Source organism: Battus philenor, unplaced genomic scaffold, assembly GCF_028537555.1.
Source record: "Battus philenor isolate CCGP_79_NKW_IND1 unplaced genomic scaffold, ilBatPhil1.0.hap1 SCAF_2, whole genome shotgun sequence".
Taxonomy (NCBI): domain Eukaryota; kingdom Metazoa; phylum Arthropoda; class Insecta; order Lepidoptera; family Papilionidae; genus Battus; species Battus philenor.
Genome location: NW_027181682.1, coordinates 16,696,591 through 16,720,236, shown reverse-complemented (window position 1 = coordinate 16,720,236; position 23,646 = coordinate 16,696,591). Strand labels below are relative to the sequence as shown.

General features: G+C 36.3%; 1 protein-coding gene across 3 annotated transcripts in view; it reads left to right on the top strand.

Annotated features, from left to right (window-relative positions):
• rau (RA domain-containing protein rau) overlaps positions 1-23,646 on the top strand; it is a 95,072-nt gene that overhangs the window by 36,034 nt on the left and 35,392 nt on the right. The gene's annotated exons all lie outside the window — the stretch shown is intronic.

Here is a 23,646-nt window from a genome sequence, read left to right as displayed (position 1 = left end):
CAACAAAGTGTGGATGGAGAACATTTAACTCATTGTTTAAGCTACAATTATATATGACTGTAATTTGATTTTACGTTTAGTTGCCGTCAGTGATCAGTGACTGACAGTGGTACGTATGCTACCAAGACATGGTTAATACAGATTTACCGGCTTGACTAATAGTAATAGGTCATTCAACTTTACGTTTTGGTGTCGTCAGTCACCGGTGACTGACAGTCGTAAATACTTTACCAACAAGCATGGATGGAGAACACTTGACCTATTGTTTAAGCTACACTTATAGGCAACTGTTATTTAATGTTACGTTTAGGTATCGTCAGTCACCGGTGACTGACAGTCGTATTTTAACGACAGTTATGGGAGGAGAACACTAAACTTATTATACAGTCTTCACTTATAGTTCCATGCGACTGTAGGTTGATATTACGTCTCAGTGCCGTCAGTCATCGGTGACCGACGGCCCTGTTTATTTAGATAACAACAGATAAGTTTGGATAGCACTGAATAATTAAGACTTCTCTTGTGGTCGCCGTTGACCATCATTTGACCTTTCGTTTTGGTGTCATCACCAACACGTGACTGCAGTATTCTTTAGTCACTTGTGAATGACGCTCAACTGCGAAACGTAATTTTAATTTTCGTCAGTGACTAAAATCATTTTTATTAGGTTCGTCATGTATCCGTTACTAACACTAAAATGTTTATAGGCGTTATCTATCAACATATAGAGAACATTTCGTTAAAGTTTCGACGTCAACGTGGGGCCTACGCCCCACAGTGGGACAATTTAGTTATTACGGGGGGCGATTTGAAAATGGACTCGATATGAGTTTAACTCTTTCGCTTTAATTTAAAAATATGTATGTTACATAGGGGGGGCGTAAGAATTTTAAAAAGGTTAAGATGTGCCAGGCACTTATAAAATTTAAATCAATACGTTTGAGGTCAGTTTTTATTTAATAATATATTAAGTATAAGGTTGTACACGCGGTCGTCGACCTTTTTGAAGCCACTATAACATTCACTTTCTAATATAAACTTATCTTATCTGTAACAGTGAAAACGCTGTACATTGTGTCGATACAATTATTATCGATAGATCTCGCGTGTCGCGGGTAACAACACTAAACCTGTAATTACGTCACATGATGGAGAGACAAAACGACTAAGATGGAAGTTAATACTGCCATGATAGATGCTTTTTCTTGTAAATTACTGTAATTTACAAGATAACCTGTGTTAGTTTAGTATTTAGAAGCAATCGAGTGATTATGCTGGGATCACTGTTCTTCCATTAGCTTCACCTATTCTGAAGCTTGTAGATTGTAACATCACTAGGGCTCCCGGCGTGAATAACGCATCCAGGGTTACCGGGATCCTTCCAGATAGAGGACGACCACAGAGGAGGAGGTTTTTGTGGTAGGATATCTTGAAGATCCCCAGGACTTCTCTCTTAGCCACCAGGTTTAATTACACGATCAGTTTTTGTGACACACAGAAAAATAAAAAAATACGTAACTTCAGTAAAACGTGATATTTAAAAATTTTCATTAGAGACATAAAGATTTCGTATTTTGAAAATAATAAGCCCTTTATTTATTTATTTACTGTCGTAAAATAAGTTTTTTATTTCGAAAATTGTATTGTAAAACTTTACGGTATGGCCTTATTAGGGTTATAGGTACGCCTTATAGGTTTCTTAATTTACACCATTTTGCCTATGGAAAAAGAAGTATTTTTTTACTACATTACTAGAGACTCTTAATTTTTGTCTTCTTTTCATTAGTTACTTACTCCGCTAGCTCAGTAACCCAAAGTGGGTCTTGGCCTCCGAAACGAGAGACTTCCACTTTCCTCTATCTTACGCCATCGTCTGCCATTGGTTGACATTCAATTCGCGCAAGTCTGCCTCAACGCGATCGATCCAGCGACACTTGGGTCTACCCACTGGTCTTCGACCCCTCGGTTTTTCCAGGTACGCTACCTTCACGCTCCGATCCGATTCCATTCGCTCCAAGTGACCAAGCCAGCGGATTCGTTGAGCTTTATATTCGCCAATGATATTTGGCTGTGCTACTAAAGTGTCAATTTCGGCATTCTTTCGGAGCCTCCAAGATCCGTCTTGATTTCATTAGTACCTTAAATTATATTATTTGTCAGCTAACAGATGCCACTCCAAGGGATAGATATCTCGCATAGATCGCCACGATGCTGGTCTCACGCGTTCAGCAATTTCTCAGGATATTGATTATGTCGTTGATCCACCTAGAACCTAACCACGACGCTTCTATCAGCTCGTGGTCGCTACTTGAGTTCCTTTCTACCTTAACGACCGATGGCTGCACGACCGATGTACCCCTGCCACTTCGGACGAACAGTTCAACAACTTTAGGTCTTCTGTTGATCTCCTCGTTTCTTCATTGCTGGGTGATTTTTTAATTTTTTTATAGGACTCTCACTGCTGCCCAAATGGCATTTGCAGATTCAGGGTATGAGGTGGCAGGACGCCGACTGTGCCTAGTCTAAAACCTCTTTTAAAGTAGCAAAGTGCAAGGCCTCCACAAGTGGACTTCGACTCTTAGCATTTCGACACACGGGCGCTAGAGAGAACGAACCACAGCTTGTCCAGATGCTTACGCCTGGTTAATATCTACCTGCCACTTCGGAAAGCGTTAGCGCTGGGAAAACTGGCGGAAGTAACTCCAGCAAAGTTTCTAGTAAGCTGGGCAGACATTGAGCTTTCGTTATGAGTCCAATCATAAGCGACATATTCAATTACTTTCAGTTACCTATATATACATGCTCGCAATGATGTTTATTTAAAACCAATTGATAAATCCCGCATTATTTGTATTATAAGGGCTGAGTCGAGCTGCCGTACCGTTGCGTGTGACAAATCTTTTCACTTTCACCCGCCGTGCATTCGCTTAATGAGTCATTTCCAAGATTTTTCTTTAATCACACTCACGTGGGAACCTCTCAGCTTGTACGAGAAAGTCGGACTCGATCCTTTTGTATTATAATAATCTGTAGTGTTATTTATTAAAGCAACATTGTGGGACAGCGTCTGAACAAATAATTATAAAGAAATAAATACATTTAAAAAACTTTTAAGTTAAACGTTTTTTTGATATCCATATTGTGGTGGTTGTGGAAAAATATGTACCTAGTCCGCCATATTGGAACGGCGTCCATCTTGAATTTAAAATTTTGGCATAATCATCGTGTTTTACTAGTGTAGCCCTTTCATTTGATACCCATATTGAGGGGGTTAGTAAATTAAATATGTAACCTGCCATTTTGTATCGGCGGCCATCTTAGATTTATAATGTTATTGATTTTATTATATTGTATTGTCATCTAAATTAAATGTGTGCACCAAATTTCAGATCAATCTGACAACGGGAAGGTGCTTAAATTTCAATTTCTAATTTTGACCCAAATAAACAAATTCCGTACGGGTCGAACTAAATAAAACCGTTTAATAAGAAGCTTTCAATTATTAAATGTATAATTAAATGGTATAAAATTAAGACAAACAACATATAACTAACTTATACACACATATAAGTGCCAGTATTTAAATTACATTTTATATTCATTTTAATAGAATTTCTTTTTTAAACATTGATGTTTTGGTTTATAACATTTTTTAAAAATCTAGCTTCATATCCTATTTTTTATATTTAAAATGTCAGTATTATGAAAAAAAAACTACACTAATACCTCGCTTAGCGTCGTTTACTTTGCTTAATTAGTACTAATTTTCAGTGTGCGTCGTTAGATTTTCGAGGTTGCGTTGTTTTGGGTTCGAGTCTTTTTTTTTAATTTTTCTTTTTTTCTAAAAGATGGATGGATGGATATAAAACAAAAGTTTTATAAAAAAAATAAATTTAACGTCGCTTTCAAATGGACAATATAAACAACAGAATGATGACGTGAAAAAATTAATACAGGTATATCATTTTTGACATTATTTTTAAATTGAACAGTACATGATAATTTTTAGTGTCTTATTAATTTATAGAAAGAAACTGGTTTTACTAACACATCTACATACAATTCATAAACACCCGTCTATTTATTAATAATCTTATATAAAACGCTTGTTTTTTTAAACGGTTTTATTTAGTTCGACCCGTACAGAATTTGTTTATTTGGGTCAAAATTAGAAATTGAAATTTAAGCACCTTCCCGTTGTCAGATTGATCTGAAATTTGGTACACACATTTAATTTAGATGACAAATAAATCCAAGATGGCCGCCGATACAAAATGGCGGATTACATATTTTTCCTTAACCCCCTCAATATGGGTATCAAATGATAGGGCTACACTAGTAAAACAAGATGATTATGTCAAAATTTAAAATTCAAGATGGACGCCGTTCCAATATGGCGGACTAGGTACATATTTTTCCACAACCACCACAATATGGGTATCAAAAAAGTTTGTTAAATTTACTTATTTACTTTTAACAAATAAGCATTGAATCGTCCGTATTTTGAGTATAAAATACAAGAGTAAAACAAAATTTTCAACCACTATTACAGTGGGGATATGCCTTATCAGTAATCACTTGTGTTATCAGCACTAATATGGTAATTCGTGTGTTCGACTGTCTAATGGTAGGCGTATCGACAGTGACCTTGAGAGTGCGACGACTGGCCGACGATGTTACCTTCTGAAACACGTGGTTTAAATATGCAACGTAGAAATCGTATGTAATACTTTGGACATCTTCTTTCTTTCTTTTGATCCGATGGCCCACCACTGCAAGGCAACAGCCTTCCATGATGATCAACTCACGCTGCCCGCGATCTTGACTATCTCGTCTGTTCATCTAGAGGGGGAACCCACGCCGCGTCTACCAACTTGTGGTCGCCACACGAGCGATGTGCCACATCAACTGCCACTTCAAGCGAGCAATTAAGAGTTACGTCGATCTTGATCCTTCTGCGGATCTCTTCAATTTCTGACTCGATCTCTCAGCTAAACTTTGAAAACCTCTCTATTGCTCATGCTACATCTACCATTGTTCATTATACTCATGAAAACATGTTTTATATACGTTGACGATGCATGATATTCTATTAATAGTAAATATGTAAATAATAATAATTACTGTAGCTTATTATTGTTACGTTGATATATTATTTATTGATTAACACCAACAGTACACGAAGAAATAATGATTCGTGTCATGTGTTCATTTATAGGACACAACATTTAAAATCTAATAATCAAAATCAAAACATTCTTTATTCAAAAAGACTGTTACAAGCAATTTAGAGTAAGAAAAGGACCAATATTTAGCCACTTTCGCACGTGCAGTGGTAGTCGTGCAATGAAATGCACCGCCCGCCAGCCCGCTGATAAATACGTATACGGCAAACAATGCGAATCACACAACCGCCACCGCCAAATTACTCAACACATATTTCACCCCTTTACGGGGCATCTTCAGGAGTTATGTTACACCGATTAGTGCCAAACACAGAGTGTCGCTCTGTGTATTTATCAGCGGGCTGGCGGGCGGTGCACTTTGTTGCACGACTACCACTACACGTGCGGAAATGGCTAAATATTGGTCCTTTTCTTACTTAACTACACTTTGATGCACCGTATTAGTGGCACACTCAACATGTATAGACTGAGGGCCTTAAAATGCCGCATACCTTCGCACAAAACTATTACATTTCTCACCGGATTAGCCTCTATCAAATGATAAATATCTTATAAACAAATTCCTTGACTCCATGAGAACTTAATTGCAGTTACAATGAACCTCCATTATTGTCCGCGCAGTCTCTCAGAGGACATTAACTAAAGCTTATTAATTACCGCTGGCACTGATTCAAGATGGCCGACAGAGATATGAGATGCTCCCTCGATTGTTTGCGAAATATAACAATGACGGGAATAGTGTTATTTGGAAGGTTATTTCGATATTGTTTGCCCAAGCGCCCGAATAATGTTACATTTTATTGTCTGCGGTTCTTTGAATTAATGTTCATCTGTTGTTTGTGGGTCAATGTCTTTAGACAGTATGTGATTATCGTTCCTCTTAACTTTTATGTTAGTAATTTAATGATAGATGAAAGTGTAGCGCTGCGCTTTTACGTGTGCAAACAATCGTGTTGTACTTGCTTGAAGTGATGATAACTTTGGGAGGTGAGGAATGAAATCTTCCGTTTGTTTTGACTCCAATGTTTATATATTTCCAATGTTTTAATAGTACAGTCACAAGCGTACGTCGTTCTAGCAGAGAAAAAATCTGTGTAGTCAATATTTGTGAATGACATATACATGAGAAATGTTCGAATGACTATATGGAAGTTATGTGTAGTAGCGGCCATTAGATACGAGAGGTCGGCTCAGGGTCGACATACCATAGGACTCCTTTCGAAACTCACCGATATAAACAAACTGCGAAAACTCATCAAGACATCTTTCCATCTCACACAACTACTAAGCTGGCACGGGTACTGCAAGCAGTACCTGCACCGTTTTAAAATAATCGATAATGAGACTTGCCCATGTGACGACTCCACAGTACAGACTTTTGATCACTTACTCAGACACTGGTCCCGATTCGCATCCAAAAGACGTAACCACGTGACCTTATGTGAAAACCTTAATATACCTCCGTTCAACTTCAACCGGACCTTCTCAAGAAAAAATGTACAGTAGAATCTTTTGATGATTTGGCCCGGCACATTGTCCTAAATCTCAAGGCATTTAACGGTCTGTAACCCTTGGGCAGCGACTTATAATAAAATAACTTAGCAACTAATATATAATTGAGTATTCAAAAGAGAAAATTGTGTAAGAATAATTGTAAAAAATTATAAAACGCTATCGTGCCTCGCAGCTGGGAGAAAAAAGATCCGTATCAAATAGCGGCAACCCACTCCCAACTGTCTGCGTTTAGTTTAAGAGAAAAATAAATATTGTAAAAAATAACACTCGCGATACAAATTACAATTAATAAAAAAAGAGTAGCGGCCATTATGTCACCACAAAAGTATTGTTTTATTCTGACCCCACTTGTCAATTTAAGCATATTGCCTGCAGACAACTAGATAAATTTGACAATTATTTTTTAATAAAGTATCCTGATCAAGTTATGTCTATGTCGGTACTTCCCCTTTTCTTGAAGAGAGCAGAACGTAAAGAGATTGAATCTGTATCTAACTATTCTCATTTTATTTTTGAAGACAAAACTTTCTCTGCTGCCATTAGCAGGTTTCTTGACTCACTTAAGACTACTTTTAAGGTAGCAAAAATCAAAGCCTTTCGGTGGAGTCTAAGCTAAGGTAGCTAAATAAGCTAATTTCACCGGATTGTAGATAGCTAAACTTTCAAATCGTTTCGACGGACACTCCAAGGGTCTTCAGTTCATCACCGATTCCATCAAGGGTCTTAATGATGGACGCATGTTTAATGATGAAGAATACGATTATGAAGATGATGCGCAGGAAGGAGATTATATTGTTCATATTGAAAACTAGACTCCGCTGATCTCACGGGATCCGTTGTTTTGTTTCTTTGCACTAATACAATGGCATGCCTTTTCCGCGCGATCTATAATTAACTGACATCTAGTTGGCTAATGGAAACTTAAATGCTTTTTTACAGAAAGTAGGAAAGAGGTTAGATAACTGAAATGATTTTATTTAGTACAACCATGATTGTCGGTAGGTTTTCGAAAGGATCCAGATCGATTCTATCAGGTCCTGTTTTTATTGTCACTCCTTCACACCTCTACCCTCGATTGGTAGAAACTTGTCATACGATTGATATTTCTTTTCTAATTCATTTTTGTTTACATCATCATTTAATCTATTTCCTATATTCCTGACTGCTTCTTGCATCTCCTCTTACTCCTGTACAAGATTATCTTAGTCCATTCTAGTCTACTTATCTATCTTTATTTTTACTTCTTTCGTCTCTTTGTCTGCTTTCTTCACTATTGCCGAAAGGCTTACCGAATTTTATTTCTACTTCACCTTATACTATTTAATTTATATTAATACAATTCTATCCATTTATAAGAAAAGGACCATATATAGCTTCTTCCGCCATGCAGCAGTAGTCAATAGCAATAAAGCTTTATTGCACGATTTAGTCCTTTTCTAACTTAGAATGGACTTCCGCAAAATAACGTCTGAATCCACTTATTCTATCAGATCCTGTTGAAAGACCCTGAATGTGGTCTATGCAGTGTACGTCTTACGGTTAAAATGATAGGATTAACATGTGGAACAGACAGCCTTCAGCCTTAAGGTTCTAAAGTGGACATGATGGACTTGTAGTATAGCGTTGGACAGGCGGTTATTTCTTCTGAGGACCACCTCATTGGTCATCATTGGTTCCCAAAGTTTCTGGACTCGATCAAGAGCCAGTAGACGCATGAGGTACCCTCTAGGTGGACCGACGACATAGCCATAGGCCAAAGCCTTCCAGTAAGCGGCTGAATAAAATAGATCCGTAATACTTGAACATTAGATAGTAATTATTATATTAGTTAACTGAAGCTAATAACATGAATCAAGTGGAAAGTGTCGTGTATTACTTTATATAGGCTTCAATAAGAAATCAAAAGTTAAACGATCGTTTGAAATGCGGTCCGTAATTGGTTCAGAATTTGCATCGCGTTTTCACCGCATGTGGAAAGGCATTAGGGCAATAATGACCGGAAGTGACGTCACCGTTTCCTGCGCAACATGTGCGGCCACAGCACACGGCTTACTGTATTAGCTATGTCTCTATATATATATAGATGATATAGCTAGTAAAGGCGGTGAAAAATTTTGAAAAAACTTTATATCATTAAACGGTAATCACAGTGCTTTGGTTTGATTAGATCCATACCACCCTTGATACAGTAGCCGAAGTACACACCGAAGACCGGCAAAAACAGCGTAACATAGTGTCCGATAGATATCTAGACATTCACTAGTGGAAGCGCTTTCGTCCAGTACTTTAGATATTTATTTTTTAGATATTTCTTACACTGCTTTTTTTTATAATGGCCCCCGCTATTGGGAGCCTCTCGTACCCCCTATCTGGTGTGGGACAAGGACTTTTTGTTAACATGTATTTAATTTTTTCACAGACATTTTTTTTTGTTTTATTTGCTTTCTCTCCTTTCTCGCGTCACATTGTCTTCCGTTCGTTAATTTCCTTTACACAATTCTACTGTCTTTCTCTTTCGCTCTGTATCCTTTCATTCATTCCTCATTACTTGTTACATTTTCTTATATTCTATTATATCACATTTTTTACTTATATTCTATTAATATTATTACTCTTACATTTTTATTATTTTATATCTTTATAGGAATATTACATATTGATTTGTTTTACATTATTTTTGATTTTTGTTTTTACATTTTTATTGGCTTTTATTTTTCTCTATTGCATTTCTTATTATTTTTTTTACAAAGTATGAGGAACTGTTCTTTACTTTTTTCATCGCTTATCAGGGAGGCTATTGATTCCTCCCTGATTTTTACGCCAGATACTTACACTGCTGCCCAGATGGCATTTGCCGTTTTCGCAGTTTTTAGACGACAAGGCGTAGATGGAGCCTAGAGTGAACTTCATATTATCGTTATGTTTATTTTAACTGTATTACTTCCACTGCCTGACATATGAGCGTGGACGTTCTCAGCTGCGTTTTCCGCTCCGTGGGCCATCTGGTCTACGTGACTTGCTTCTTCTCTCTCTCCTTCTCCTTTCAATCTAAGTACATTAATGTCTCCTTCTGTCGTTTCAACCCATCGTCTACTACAAGACAAAGCAGCTTGGTTTCAGATGAAGTTAATGCTGTTAGCCTTAAGGCTTTTACAGTATCATTGAACTGAGTTCACGGAGCGGAAGTGTCCGTGACAAGACATAGGTCTTTCAAAAGATATATGTGGAGAGTGTGAAAGTTTGGTATTATAGTAGGCAGATGACGCTGCTGTCCATCCTTTTCTTTTTCTTTTTTTAATGGCCCCCGCTATTGGGGGCCTCTCGTACCCCTATCTTAGGTGGGACAGGGTCTTTATTGGCCATTTAATTTTTTTCACACAATTTTTTATTTTCATTCTCTATGTCGCTGTCCATCCTTTGGAAACTTGTATTGTGAGCAGTGGCAATCGTAATGTATATATAAGTGTGTTTTGGAATCGAACTTGCAATTTACGATCGCAAATCTCAGTCCTCCACAACTGACCTAATGTTAATCAAAGTCTCCTTTAACCTTTTAAAACTAATTGTCATGACATAAAAAAAAATACAATCAACACGGAGCTACTAAAAACTAATGTAGATGTCTTTATAATTGTTTTATAAAAATCGCCCGCTGTCATCTGCAAGACATTCTCTATAACTTTACCGCTCCGTAATATACTTTACCAGTGAACAATCTACGGGACGGTTTCTCGGTACGCAACAATGCAGAGTATCGCATGTGTTTGCTCCACCGTGGGAAACCTGCAGTAAAGATGTACCAGCACGCTCCTTTACATTGCAAATTGAACCTTATCTCGTCGGAAATTAGATCGTTATTATCTGAATCGACGTCTTCATTTATATTACTGACATATGAACTTGAATTTTATTCCCTTACCTTAGAGTACAGTATTGTTTGTAGGATGAATATCAAGATTATCGTCGTCAGCAGTATAAGTAATGCTTTTATAATTTTTTTTTTAATGTTGGACCTATATCAGTTACATCTTGTCACTAGAGTGCATTAAGAAGTAAACAAGGTTAAGATGTGTTTACATGCATTGACGACCCATTTTGTAGGTTAAAACGCTGCACGTGCCGTTCTGCGCAGTCATTCGTTTTACTCACTATGTGGCCTGTACACTACTCACTTACCAATCCGCTTACATATATATATATATATATATATATATATATATATATATATGTATATATTTGAATCGAACTAACACTGTTCCCCAAATGGCATTTGCAGATTTCACAGTTTTTTTAACGGCACTCGTTTTTTGGAACTTCTCGTGCTTCCCTGCCATGTGTAATTAGGGACATTGTTTTCAATAAATTTTTCACAGTTTTTTCTATAGATACTCTGTTCTTTTTATACCCTGTTATCTCTTTTACTTCGCCTTCTCTCTTGAATACTGTCACAATTCAAAATTTTTATTTTTGATCTTTAATTTTTATATTTATTCAAGTTTTATTTTGTATCCTAAGTAAGAAAAGGACCAATATTTAGCCACTTCCGCATATGCAGTTGTAGTCGTGCAGTTGTGGACCTTTTCTTACTTAGGATGGACTTCCGCAAGGTAACGCCTGATTTCATTAAATATTTTGTATCCATTAGTTTATTGTCATTTACTACGTTTCCATATCACAATCTTCAGAGATTCCACGGGTTCAGTGACAAGGTGCAGAGGGCGCTTACCTTCAGACCTCTTTTAAAGTGGAGAACCTCGAAGGCTCCCAGAGGAACCTCGGGTTAGACTTCTTGTACTACTATTTCACCAGAGTATGTGGCTACAGATTTTTTGATCTCTTCAGCGGAATCCATTGAGTGACTCAAGATAAGGTCCCCCAATATAGGACGTTCGCTTGGGCCAACCTTCTGGCCTATGATTACTGTCCGTCTCACTACCGATACTATCTCGTAGACAAATTCCGAACACAGCCCTCTGTGTTTGGCACTAATCGGTGTAACATAACTCCTGAAGATGCCCCGTGGAGGAGTGAAACACGTGTTGAGTGATTTGGCGGTGGCGGTTGTGTGATTCGCATTGTTTGCCGCATACGCATTTATCAGCGGGCTGGCGGGCGGTGCACTTTATTGCACGAATACCACTGCATGTGTGGAAGTGGCTAAATATTGGTCCTTTTCTTACTTAGGATGGACTTCCGCGAGGTAACGCCTGATTCCATTAAATATAGCCCTCTCATGTCTCGTTGAGCAACTGTGAGGTTTCCAATAAAGCCAGAAGTAATAGACGTTTCTCATCGCATATGAATTGTCTATTTATCTATTCTTATTATGTTGTATAGATCATAATATAGTGTGAACATAACATAGAAGATCGGCACACATAATTATCTCGGATGTTCTCGTTAGTGACGTCACGTGTGTTTGATAACTGAATTGAAAATGGCGCTTGTTTATTAATAAACATATACTGCGTCATTGCTCCAGATGACGTCACGATGAGCATCTGGAACCTTATCACCAGACAAGTGCAAATACATATTTATTCATAGATTTCGTAATTATGCAAATAGGTGATATTATTTAAATGTATTAAAATGAGTGATCCCATTTGAATTCTTTTATCTTTTTTTAAGACTACGTTCTTGTGAAAGAATAAACAATTTCCATTCTTTATTAAATCCAGAGAGGGGCCATGAAGTGGGCTGTTATTGGGATTTTTTGAAAATCGAATCAAGATCGAGAAGATCATAGAGGAGGCAACACGACGCAGAACAAATAGAAAAGGTCTTAAAGTTTTAGAGTCAAGACTACGGATCCGCAATCTGCGTCTTCATCCAAAATGTTGACAGACGACGTTAGACGCAGGCTGCTTTCTAGAGATCCTATTAGCAATTTTATGGAGCAAGGCTGTTATTTAATCTCACATTGATAAGGTTACTCGGAGAGCAATGGAGATGGCTTTATTCGGAGTTTCGCTGCGAGATCGAATGAGCAATTACTCGTCTGAAGGTCAAGTTCATATGACAGTAGCATAAACGAAGGCATCGCTTCAGATAATAACGATCTAATTGCTGATGGGATAAGGTTCAATTTGCAATGTAAAGGATCGTGCTGGTACATCTTTACTGCAGGTTTCCCACAGTGGAGCAAACATATTGCTCGTGCAACTGATGGTCGTTGGGGTCGGAAGATCCTCGAGTGACCACCGATATACGCCGCGTGGGTAGGCCCACCAGGTGGGCCCACGTCACTGGATGCGAAGATCATCGAGGCGATCTTTAAGAGGGACCTTGCAAATACCTATGCCTCTAAACGACTGAAACAATAGGACTTATAAAAACTTGGTGATAGATGATGAAGGATGACGTATCTTCTGTCGAGGAGTGTCTTAAACGAGAGAAAGGAAAACGAACTATACTGTTTAAGTTTGTGACTTGCAGGTAAACAAGAAAAAAATTAGAACATAAGATACACGTGTGTACAAAGAAATTTTATTATCAATTTCATATCTGTCACTGGAGAGATTTAAAACCAATATTATTCTATCCAAGAATACGACACTGATGTTAATGTGGGGAATTAAATGTCGATGCTAACAGGAAGTTAATTATTGTCGCGCACTCTCTATAAAACTGTATTTGTAAAGAGCAACTGTTGAGTTTCTCGCCGGCTCTCAGCAGAACTGCCTTCCGAGTCGGTGATAGCTTCCTGTAGAGATAAACAATGCCGACATTTTATGTTGATTGATGATTCGAAAGTGCTTGTTATTAGCCATTTCAGTATGTTTTATAATAATTACCGATATATTTAAGAGATTATAATTACGTACAATGCGATTAAAATAAGAATAGGACGGGCTCTCGGCTAACTTCACTCATATAAGTACGGTCAGCATTAAATATATAGAATAAAAAAATAATAATAATTGTTTTTGTTGATTGTTTAATTTGTTCTACAATGAGCAAAAGAGGTAGTGTTTTACTTTGGCGAGCTCGAGAGATTATCAGCAATGTTGTTGGACCAGTTAAAACAAGCAAGAATTGTACCAGGGCCAGATGGCAATATTCATATATCGCGTGATGTATTTGGAAGTTTCATTAAGCATTTGGAAACTGCTTCGAAGGTAACCGAGCGAGTGACTTTAGCCACTGGTATTATTTTTTAACATTGCTTTTTTTGCACACTATACCAAGTCCCCGTTGTGACGTCACAACATGGCGCTAGGCCGGTCCTATTCTTATTTTAATCGCATTGTACATAATGCTACTTTTAAGGTTATAAAACTAAACTGTATTAAATATAGTCGTACTACAGTGACTCAGAAGTTAGTGTTCTAGGAAATAAATCCTTTCACGCAGTTCACTTCTGGTACGGGTAAAGCAATGACGAACGAACTCAAATCGTATCGGCGCGAAATCCGGTACGCGGGTAACGGTATGTCGCAGTCATATGTCCGCATCGGACAAATTGCAATACGCCCGGTCGTGTATTTCCTAGAAAGTCTGAGCTAATAAAAATTAATAAAATCGTAAAACTGTATTTATTTTTGCATTTAATATTCATAATAATATTTTAAAAAAAATTAAATAAGGGACTGTACCAAAGTTTCGGGTGCGAAGTGTCGTAATTCATTTGTAATAAACAAAATCTGATTTTTTAATAAAATTCCGCAAAATATTATTGAACTACCATTAAAATAAATTGTAGTAAAAACCTTATTATACAATAAACGAATATTTAAATGATAAGAATCCTTGGCAGTGATGTCGTCTTATTATTTTGATTTCATTCAGGCTATATCTGATAAAGTGTATACGCATAAATCTGTATTGTTGAACTATTAAATGTGTTGTTGTGGAGTTTTTTCCTGCTTCTTTTTTATAACTGTAACACGTTACAAAGCAGAGTTAAGTATAAAATCATAAGGATAAATAAATTTTATCCTTATCTTTCATTTAAATTTTGAAAACAGTTTTTCTTACTGTACTATTATTGCGTTAATATTTCTGAAATGTACTATATATTCAACACTTTTAATAACTAACTATAGGCAATCACCCTGTATATCTCTCTTAAATATTAGAAAATTAGGTACCCCCTCTAGTGAGGGCATATCCGGGCGACACAATGAGACTTCCGTTACGTAGATTGTCATCCCATCGGGCATCGCTTTGAGTATCCGGGCTAGTGAAGTGCATTTACATTCGCGTGATAATTATTAACTACACATCTCCTGTGACTTTGCTTGGATTACTCCAGATGACCCTTAGAATTTATCATCTTCATCATGACGTATAGAATTTCACTCTATTTTTCTTATTATACAGGGTGGGCCATAAATTTTTGCACTTTTTAATTACGTTTTAATTAATCAAGTTTTACGCAAAAAGCACGCTGTTGTCTCGTGAAGCGCTCCATCGTGACTAAAATTGCATTAAACGACGTACAATTCCCCGCCACCCGCGCGGCCCTTACTCTAATGGTTTTGGAGAAATCAAGTGTTGCTATTGCAAAAATTTTTGGCCCACCATATATCTGATATATCAGTTTTCACGAAGATTTCGCTTAAAAGCTTGGAGGGAATCCAGTCAGGTTCATTGATATTCCGAGCTGATGCTCCTGAGAGAACTCGAGATCATCATTATCATAATTATTGCAGTTTGGAGGTCCACTTCTGGGCATAGACCTTCCACATAGATTTACAATAACACCTGTTGTAAGCGGCTTCCAGAGTTTTTTCCACGGCTTCGACAAGATCGTCTGTCTACCTAATGGGAATTCTACGCTGCGATTGTGATTCCGTGGTCTCCACTGCAGAACTCTTGGTCCACAGAGTCCATATGCTGGCTAACCCCAGAATTTAGTTCACTATAAAAGTGTCTAGGCCTATTTAGCACATTACCACCTTATGCATGACAATGCCAATAGCTAGTTATTTATATAAAGCCTTCGTTTTTGGGAACTCCTCGTACTTACCTGTCTTGGGTGCATAGGGACTAGTTTTTAGAAAAAACATTTTATCATAACATTAGCGTTCTCATCTTTTTTTTCTTATCAATGTCATTTATCATTCATCTCTTATTATCCACAAATTCTTTTAATTTTTTCCTAATCCTTTCATTCATCAACTTATTTTTCACTAGATCACTACAGATTTACATTTTTTTCTGATTTGTTTTATTTTTATTACTATCTTCGCTTTTTTACAATTTTACATTCGTTTAATTTTTAATTTATACTCTTGTATTTTCACACAACATTCTGTACAGATTTAAAGTATTTAATATCACTAGTCTTATACAGTTTTTTTATAACCTAATTGTTTCTAGAAAACTGCAGAATAGTCATAGACCAAACATTTATTATTCCATGACCGAAAATACGATACAATACCTAAATAAATATTATCGATAATAACAAAATAATTATGGAACAACACTAGCAGTTTTACATTAGCGCAGGCGTGATAATAGACCGTCAATATTTGCACTTATTCCTGATCATTGCCAATAAACAATGACATTTAATTGACGTAAAACAATGCTACACTAACCAAGCTTGACAAGCTGATCAACTTCGTAAGTCAAACTTGACCAGAAACCACTCGTAGAATCCAACTCGAATGGACAGCATTCAGGAAGCTCCGAAACTTTTTCTCGTCCAAAATACCGTAATGTATGTCGACGAAGGTATTTGATCTTGTGTTGCCGGTGATGACGAATGGATCCGAAACGTGATCACTTACGACAGGCGTCATAATAACGCTCAAAGTCACCCTGAGAGCAATGAGGATATGCTCGGAGTTTTGCGAGACCAATCGAATCAGAAGATCCGCGGAACAAAGATCACCGATATTTAATGGAATCAGGCGTTACCTTGCCGAAGTCCATTCTAAGTAAGAAAAGGACCAATATTTAGCCACTTCCGCACACGCAGTGGTAGTCGTGCAGCAAAGTGCACCGTCCGCCAGCCCGCTGATAAATGCGTATGCGGCAAACGATGCGAATCACGCAACCGCAACCGCCAAATTACTCAACACGTGTTTCATCCCTCCACGGGGCATCTTCAGGAGTTATGTTACACCGATTAGTGCCAAACACAGAGTTCTCTGTTGACTATAAAAGGAAGTGGCTAAATATTGGTCCTTTTCGTGCTAAAGATCACCGAAGTAGCTCGAATTGCTCGTGTGAAATGGCAGTGGCGGAAAGGTTTGGGAACCACGAGCCGATAGACATGGCGTCGATAAACCCTTCAATAGTTGGACCGACGACATAATTATGGTCGCAGAAATCCATAGATGCAGGCACCACGAGACAGGACCTTGCCGAACTTTTAAGAGATGCCATTATGTCATCGTGGCGACATGTTGGATGATGCTTATGTCTTGCATCTGTACAAGTCATCATATTCAAAACAGCCATTTTAGTCTTTAAACAAAAAAGTTATAGGGTATGAAGATGATGTTGCATATAAACGCATAATAGATAAGTAATGAAGTTATTACGTAAATGCAGTGTTGTGCGCGGATTCACGACGCGTCTATTGCCGGTCGAGTCCCAAGGTCGTCAACACAATTACCTATTTTAATAGAACACTCAGTACTGTGATGATTTAAAACTTTATAATGTTAATGTACTGTTCCTGGCCGTTTAATTATCCCACTGTCTTTTTTTTTTTTTTATCAAGCAAAGGCAAAAGATTTGACCCATGTCTCACCTGATGTTAAGCGATGACGAGGTCTACGATACTTCATGCTTGCCAAGAAACCTATTTACTCTTGACTTGAAGACTACCAAGTTATAGCCAGCTCAAACAATTCATGAATATAATAAAATAGATATAAATATATATAAAAAAATGAGTCAAAACTGTGATAATGTAGCAAACTATGGTCTAGGAACGACCAGAAGGAAGGAGCCGATTTGAATGTAAAGAAAGATAAAGATTCCGAAGGATGAAAGGAGAAAGTGAAATAAAAGAACAATCTATAAAAAATATAGTTCATCAGAGTTGTACCGTCTCTGCCCCACATACGGTAGTAAAGAACCAGAGGTTCCCAAAAAGGGAGGCTTTTTAAAAAAAAGTAGCTAGTAAGCAAAGACGCCGGAGGTTGTTCCATACCTGATCGCAGTAGTAGTATCAGAAGCTAATTGCGGATTGACAAAATGAGCGATGAAGATCATCACACAGACATTTGAATGATCATAAAATGATTCATTTTTTATCAGCGGAGCAGCTTTAAGTGTGTAAATCACGTACACTTAATTGAGTGTTCATTATCTAGTTGGTTGCATTCGCAGCTGCAGACCAAAGGTCCAGCTTGTTGAACTTTTTGCACAATTAGTACCAATTGATACAGTAAGTCTACCTTTGTTGCATTCATGTTCTTATGTGACTAATAATTTGAAATCTTCCAAGTCTTTTGTTCGGGGGAATCCCAGCAAATTCGCTGTGGGATTCTTATTTCAATTGTCGCAACTGACTGATATGTATATATATATATTTAGATATATAAATCTACATAAATCGCGGTCTACATTTTAAAGAATTTTGACATAATCATCGTGTTTTACTAGTGTAGCCCTTTCATTTGATAGCCATATTGAGGGGGTTAAGTAAAAATACGTAATCCGCCATTTTATATCGGCGGCCATCTTAGATTTATAATGTTATTGATTTTATTATATTGTATTGTCATCTAAATTAAATGTGTGTACCAAATTTCAGATCAATCTGACAACGGGGAGGTGCTTAAATTGCAATTTCTAATTTTGATCCAAATAAATTCCAAACGGGTCGAACTAAATAAAACCATTTAAAAATATAAAGTAAAATGGTTGATCTTACCTCTCTAAGCAATTTCTTTCAGACAACTTTAGTATCGAAATAAAAGGATAAATAGTGTGCAGTTAATGTGTATTACTTTCAACGCACATTGTGTCTCTTCAATAATAATTTTTCCGCGTTGTAAAATAATATTAGATTTTACAATGGTGTTCCGACATTTATTCTTTTCTTGCCTCTCACTGTCAGAAACGTGCTTCGAATTTGTTTATACAAGGACATTGCGTTCGCTTAGTTTCCCTACCGATTGAACGTATCGACAAGTATCTGAATATATTTATTTTTTAAACTACAAATTTTTAACTTTAAGAACTCTTTTGTATCACTTCATCGATGTCATCGTCGTTTCAGGCATAATAGGTCCAGTTTTGGGTATAGGATTCCGGCAGAAATTTCCAATAGGACCTGTTAAAAGCGATCTCCAACCTGAGTCGTTTGACCTAAATAAGGTCGTCCGTCCACTTTGTGGTTGTATGTCTTACTCTGCGTTCGCCAAGTGCTTATTATCTGCAAAAACTACATGCATGTATTAGAAACTAACTGTTCCCTTTCGCGAGGTCTGCTCCACATTTTGCGGGTGTCTTATAAATTAAACTCAAATTTAAATTCAGTTTTAAACATATCCACAAAAATAATCTAGTCAATTTCTATACAGCTGTTCAAAAAATATTGATTTTTTTTAACAATCCCTTTACTTCTTTCGGGGGTACAATTTCAAAAAAATCGTTCTTAGCTGAACTTGGTTTAATAAAAGGCATATTATACATAAATTTTAAGTTTCTAAGACATATAGTTTCAGAGATATAATGATGAGTCAATACGTAGATGAAATCATATATACATATCATGAGTGTTCAGAATGAATTGCAGAGATTCACTCATAATAATGTTCCGTTCAAGAACATATATAATAATAGTTCTTTATAATATTTTGCTTATATTTATATCACAATATCAGCTTCAATTGAAGGGATAGACTTTCTCCAAAGATCGGAAAAGTGACCTGATCTTGACTACCAGGTAACTCTTGTGATTTCATGAAATAAAAAACGAAAATTATAATATTCTTTATTCGAATTGTCAAAAACACGAAATGTTTTAATCATAATTCAATTATTTTTAAATTGTAGAGTATTCAACATTAGATTTATTTATTTAAAATTCTAACACGTATATATAGACAAGGTAAAGATAAATTCTCAAAAACTTGTATTGAAACTACATGTGATCGCACTATAAATGGTGTTTATGTGAACGCATCCTTACGTCCGGCGCGCGCAGGTTTTTTGTGACTGCATAAGGAATGCGCATACTGTCCTTCACTGTCACCGTCTGGTTAGTCAATACGATTTTAATTTCACATTTTAAAGCATTTGCTTTTAATTGATGTATTTATTTAATATTCTTTATTGTACACGTTAAGATACATTTAATAAGTTTTACAATGATATACAAAAAAGTACAATGGGCGGTCTTATCACACAAGGCAAACTCTTACAGACAACTATAGTATTGAAAAGGTAAAAGTACTAATAAAGGGTAGTTTACGTGTACAAAAAATACATATTTACTAACGAACGAACGTAAACATACATACATACGTATATAACATATATACTTATAATAAATAAGGTTTAATACATATTACAAATATAATACAATATTAAATAAAAACATCTAACTGACTTCGATCAGTATTGGTTCGATCGCACTTGCCTCAGAAGGAAACAGAAGAAGAAAAAGAAATGAATGTATGGTCACAAGTTTCACAGATAATAAATATGAGTTCTAGAAAACATCGTATGTGCCCATATATTCTATTTATATATGGTCCCTGTTTTTTGACCACTAGTTCACTTACATGTAGAATAGAGACTTGGTTCACAATGATTCAAAATGTGTTTGGGGTTAAAATTTTAATTTTTTTTCTTCTATTCTTCATCCTCGTTTTTTTTTAAAAAAATCTTACATTCTCTACTACATGTCCTTCAGATTCATTCATGCATTCATTCATCTGTAACCATCACTCCTAAGGTATCACAACGTTTTATTTTTGAAAATCACAATACATTATATAACTAATATTTGTAAACATCCTATCTATACATGTAATTTAAATTGTAATTTTATACAATATTATCACAGAAAGTTTTTCCTCTTCGATCGTGGAGATGGATTCTATATTGTTCAACATACGTGTCATTTATAAATGTTTCACTTGGTCAAAAGTTGCAAAACTATACAACCAGGTGGTGTAATTAACAAGAAAAACAAATGACTCACTCGTAAGAATTCTGCGCTCCCAACTATAAGATTGCTCAACATTTTTTTTGAACTTATTCTTAAATGGTTATATTTATATGATATTGAACCGCCTTGCACTTGCCTTAGGATATTACAAGCACTATCGAATCGTCAATCAACATAAAACATCGGCATTGTTGTACCTACAGGAAGCTACCAGCTCGGAAGGCAGTTCTGCTGAGAGCAGAACGAGAAACTCAACAGTTGCTCTTTACAAATATAGTTTTAGTTATAAAGAGTGCGCGACAATAATTAGCTTCTGAGTGAGCGTCAACAACATTTCATTCCACGCATTAACATCAGTATAGTATTCTTGGAAACAATAATATTGGATTTAAATTCTCCAATGGCAGACATAAAATTGATTGTGAAATTTTATTGTACATACATATACCTTAGGCAATAAATATCTGTCTACACAATATTAAACGCCATAACACCTGTTCATGGGGGGCGGCCGCCCGCTCCCTAACCGCGAACAGCGTGGACAAACCGAGGTTGGATCAGGATCCATCCTTGGCTCGCTTGTGGTCCACCCTGCCATCCCAAGCCGCATACACAACATCAACACTACACAACTCTACTCGGGTAGAGCGGTTTACTACGTGCGAACGTCATCGTACAACTGGAACGCGTCTGTCCAGCTTATGTTTTATTTTTAAGTTCACGGACCCTTCCGCTCCGTGAACTCAGTTCCTATGAAGCTGTGAAAGCCTTAGGGCTAACAGCATCAACTCCAACCGAAGCCAAGCAAGTACACTTTTAAAGTTCCACATTCATTGCTTTAGCACCATATTTAGATACTGAGATTCAGAATCCTTTCCGATCCCTATATGTCCATATAAATCGAGATTATATAAGAACCTAATTTATTATAAAATCGATAAAAAAACTTTTAAGTTAAACGGTTTTTTAAACGGTTTTATTTGATACCCATATTGTGGTGGTTGTGGAAAAATATGTACCTAGTCCGCCATATTGGAACGGCGTCCATCTTGAATTTTAAATTTTGACATAATCATCGTGTTTTACTAGTGTAGCCCTTTCATTTGATACCCATGTTGAGGGAGTTAAGGAAAAATATGTAATCCGCCATTTTGTATCGGCGGCCATCCTAGATTTATAATGTTATTGATTTTATTATATTGTATTGTCATCTGAATTAAATGTGTGTACCAAATTTCAGATCAATCTGAAAACGGGAAGGTGCTTAAATTTCAATTTCTAATTTTGACCCAAATTCCGTACGGGTCGAACTAAATAAAACCGTTTAAAACTGTTTTATTGAATATAAACTCCATTACTTTAACAGCATGGCTTCGTGCTAGCAATAGTGAGGAATGACGATACTTCCGATGACGTCATGAAGCATGCAATATACCGTTAGACCAGCAGTTTGGGGCGACCCATTTCCGACAGCCAACCAGCACTTACCGTCCACTGGTTTATTTAAACACACCTCAGGGACAAGCTCTAATAATGGTATTCATAGAAGCATCTCAACTGACATTATCAGACTTGGTGCAGTCTTCCTCTATTGCTTATTCTAAACTATGGGCTCACTTATGCTAACTTATTTATTAACGTAACAATGCTTCAACTATTAAATTCATCACAACTTAGATCAGCTTGATTGAATTGACTTCAGATACTGACCCAGTGCCAACCTTTTGGAAGCAGTTAAGATCAATAACACAGAAAACACACTTAAATTATCCTTATCTGTAATGGAATGCTTAAATTTAAAATATATTCCAAACACGCACATATAATAAATCCAACATAGTTATTGGCTATTCTTCAGCCGGGTATTTTTTTATATGTCTCTGTCCAAACTTTATAATGTTTTTTATACACCAATACCTCACTTTGCGTCGTGGTTACATTGCAAAAAAACACGACGCAAATTGAAACGCCGCAAAGTTAATTAAGATTTTCTATAGCAAACCATGTAAAGATCGAAGATAGGTTCCAGAGTCACGAAAATACTACTATTTAAAAAGAAAATTGAATAAAGTAAACAGAAATAATATAACTCTACGAACAAATAAATTGGAATAATTTTTACATTTTTTGTGACTTACATTTTTTGTTACATTACGTAAAAATTTATATAAATCTCTTTTAAAGGAAGCACAACACACTACATTACAACACACTACGTAATTGAAACTGAACTCTAAAATTAGCAAAACAAAGTGAAAATAAAACTGTATTAAAATTGCTTTGATTTTTTGTCAGAAAGGGAATCATCGAGTTTTGATGGCATGGTGCAATTAGAAACAATAGTGTTACAATCTTTTAGAAAAAAAAAGAAAATTTTAAAAAATAGAGACTCGAATCCAAAACAACGCAACCTCGAAAATCTAACAACACACAGTGAAAATTAGTACTAATTAAGCAGCGACGATAAAAACGCAAAACGAAACGACGCAAAGCGAGTTATTGGTGTATGTAGTATTGATGTATAAAACGCAATAATACAAGAAATGTCGACAGTATGGCTGTATTATTATCATTAGCATACTTTTAGTACTGTACCGTTAATAATTTGAAATGAAACCGCGTGGGAAAAAAGAAAAAAACAAGTTGCCGATGCCAGTGGACTTCACTGTTCGCAATTACTCTTTCCTTTCGGGAACCCCGATGAAGATAATGAGGTTTAAGTTGATCAACCAGTTGAAGCTATGCGATAGCTATAACAAACAAACTTAAAATAAATACATTTAAAAAACTTTTAAGTTAAACGGTTTTTTGATACCCATATTGTGGTGGTTGTGGAAAAATATGTACCTAGTC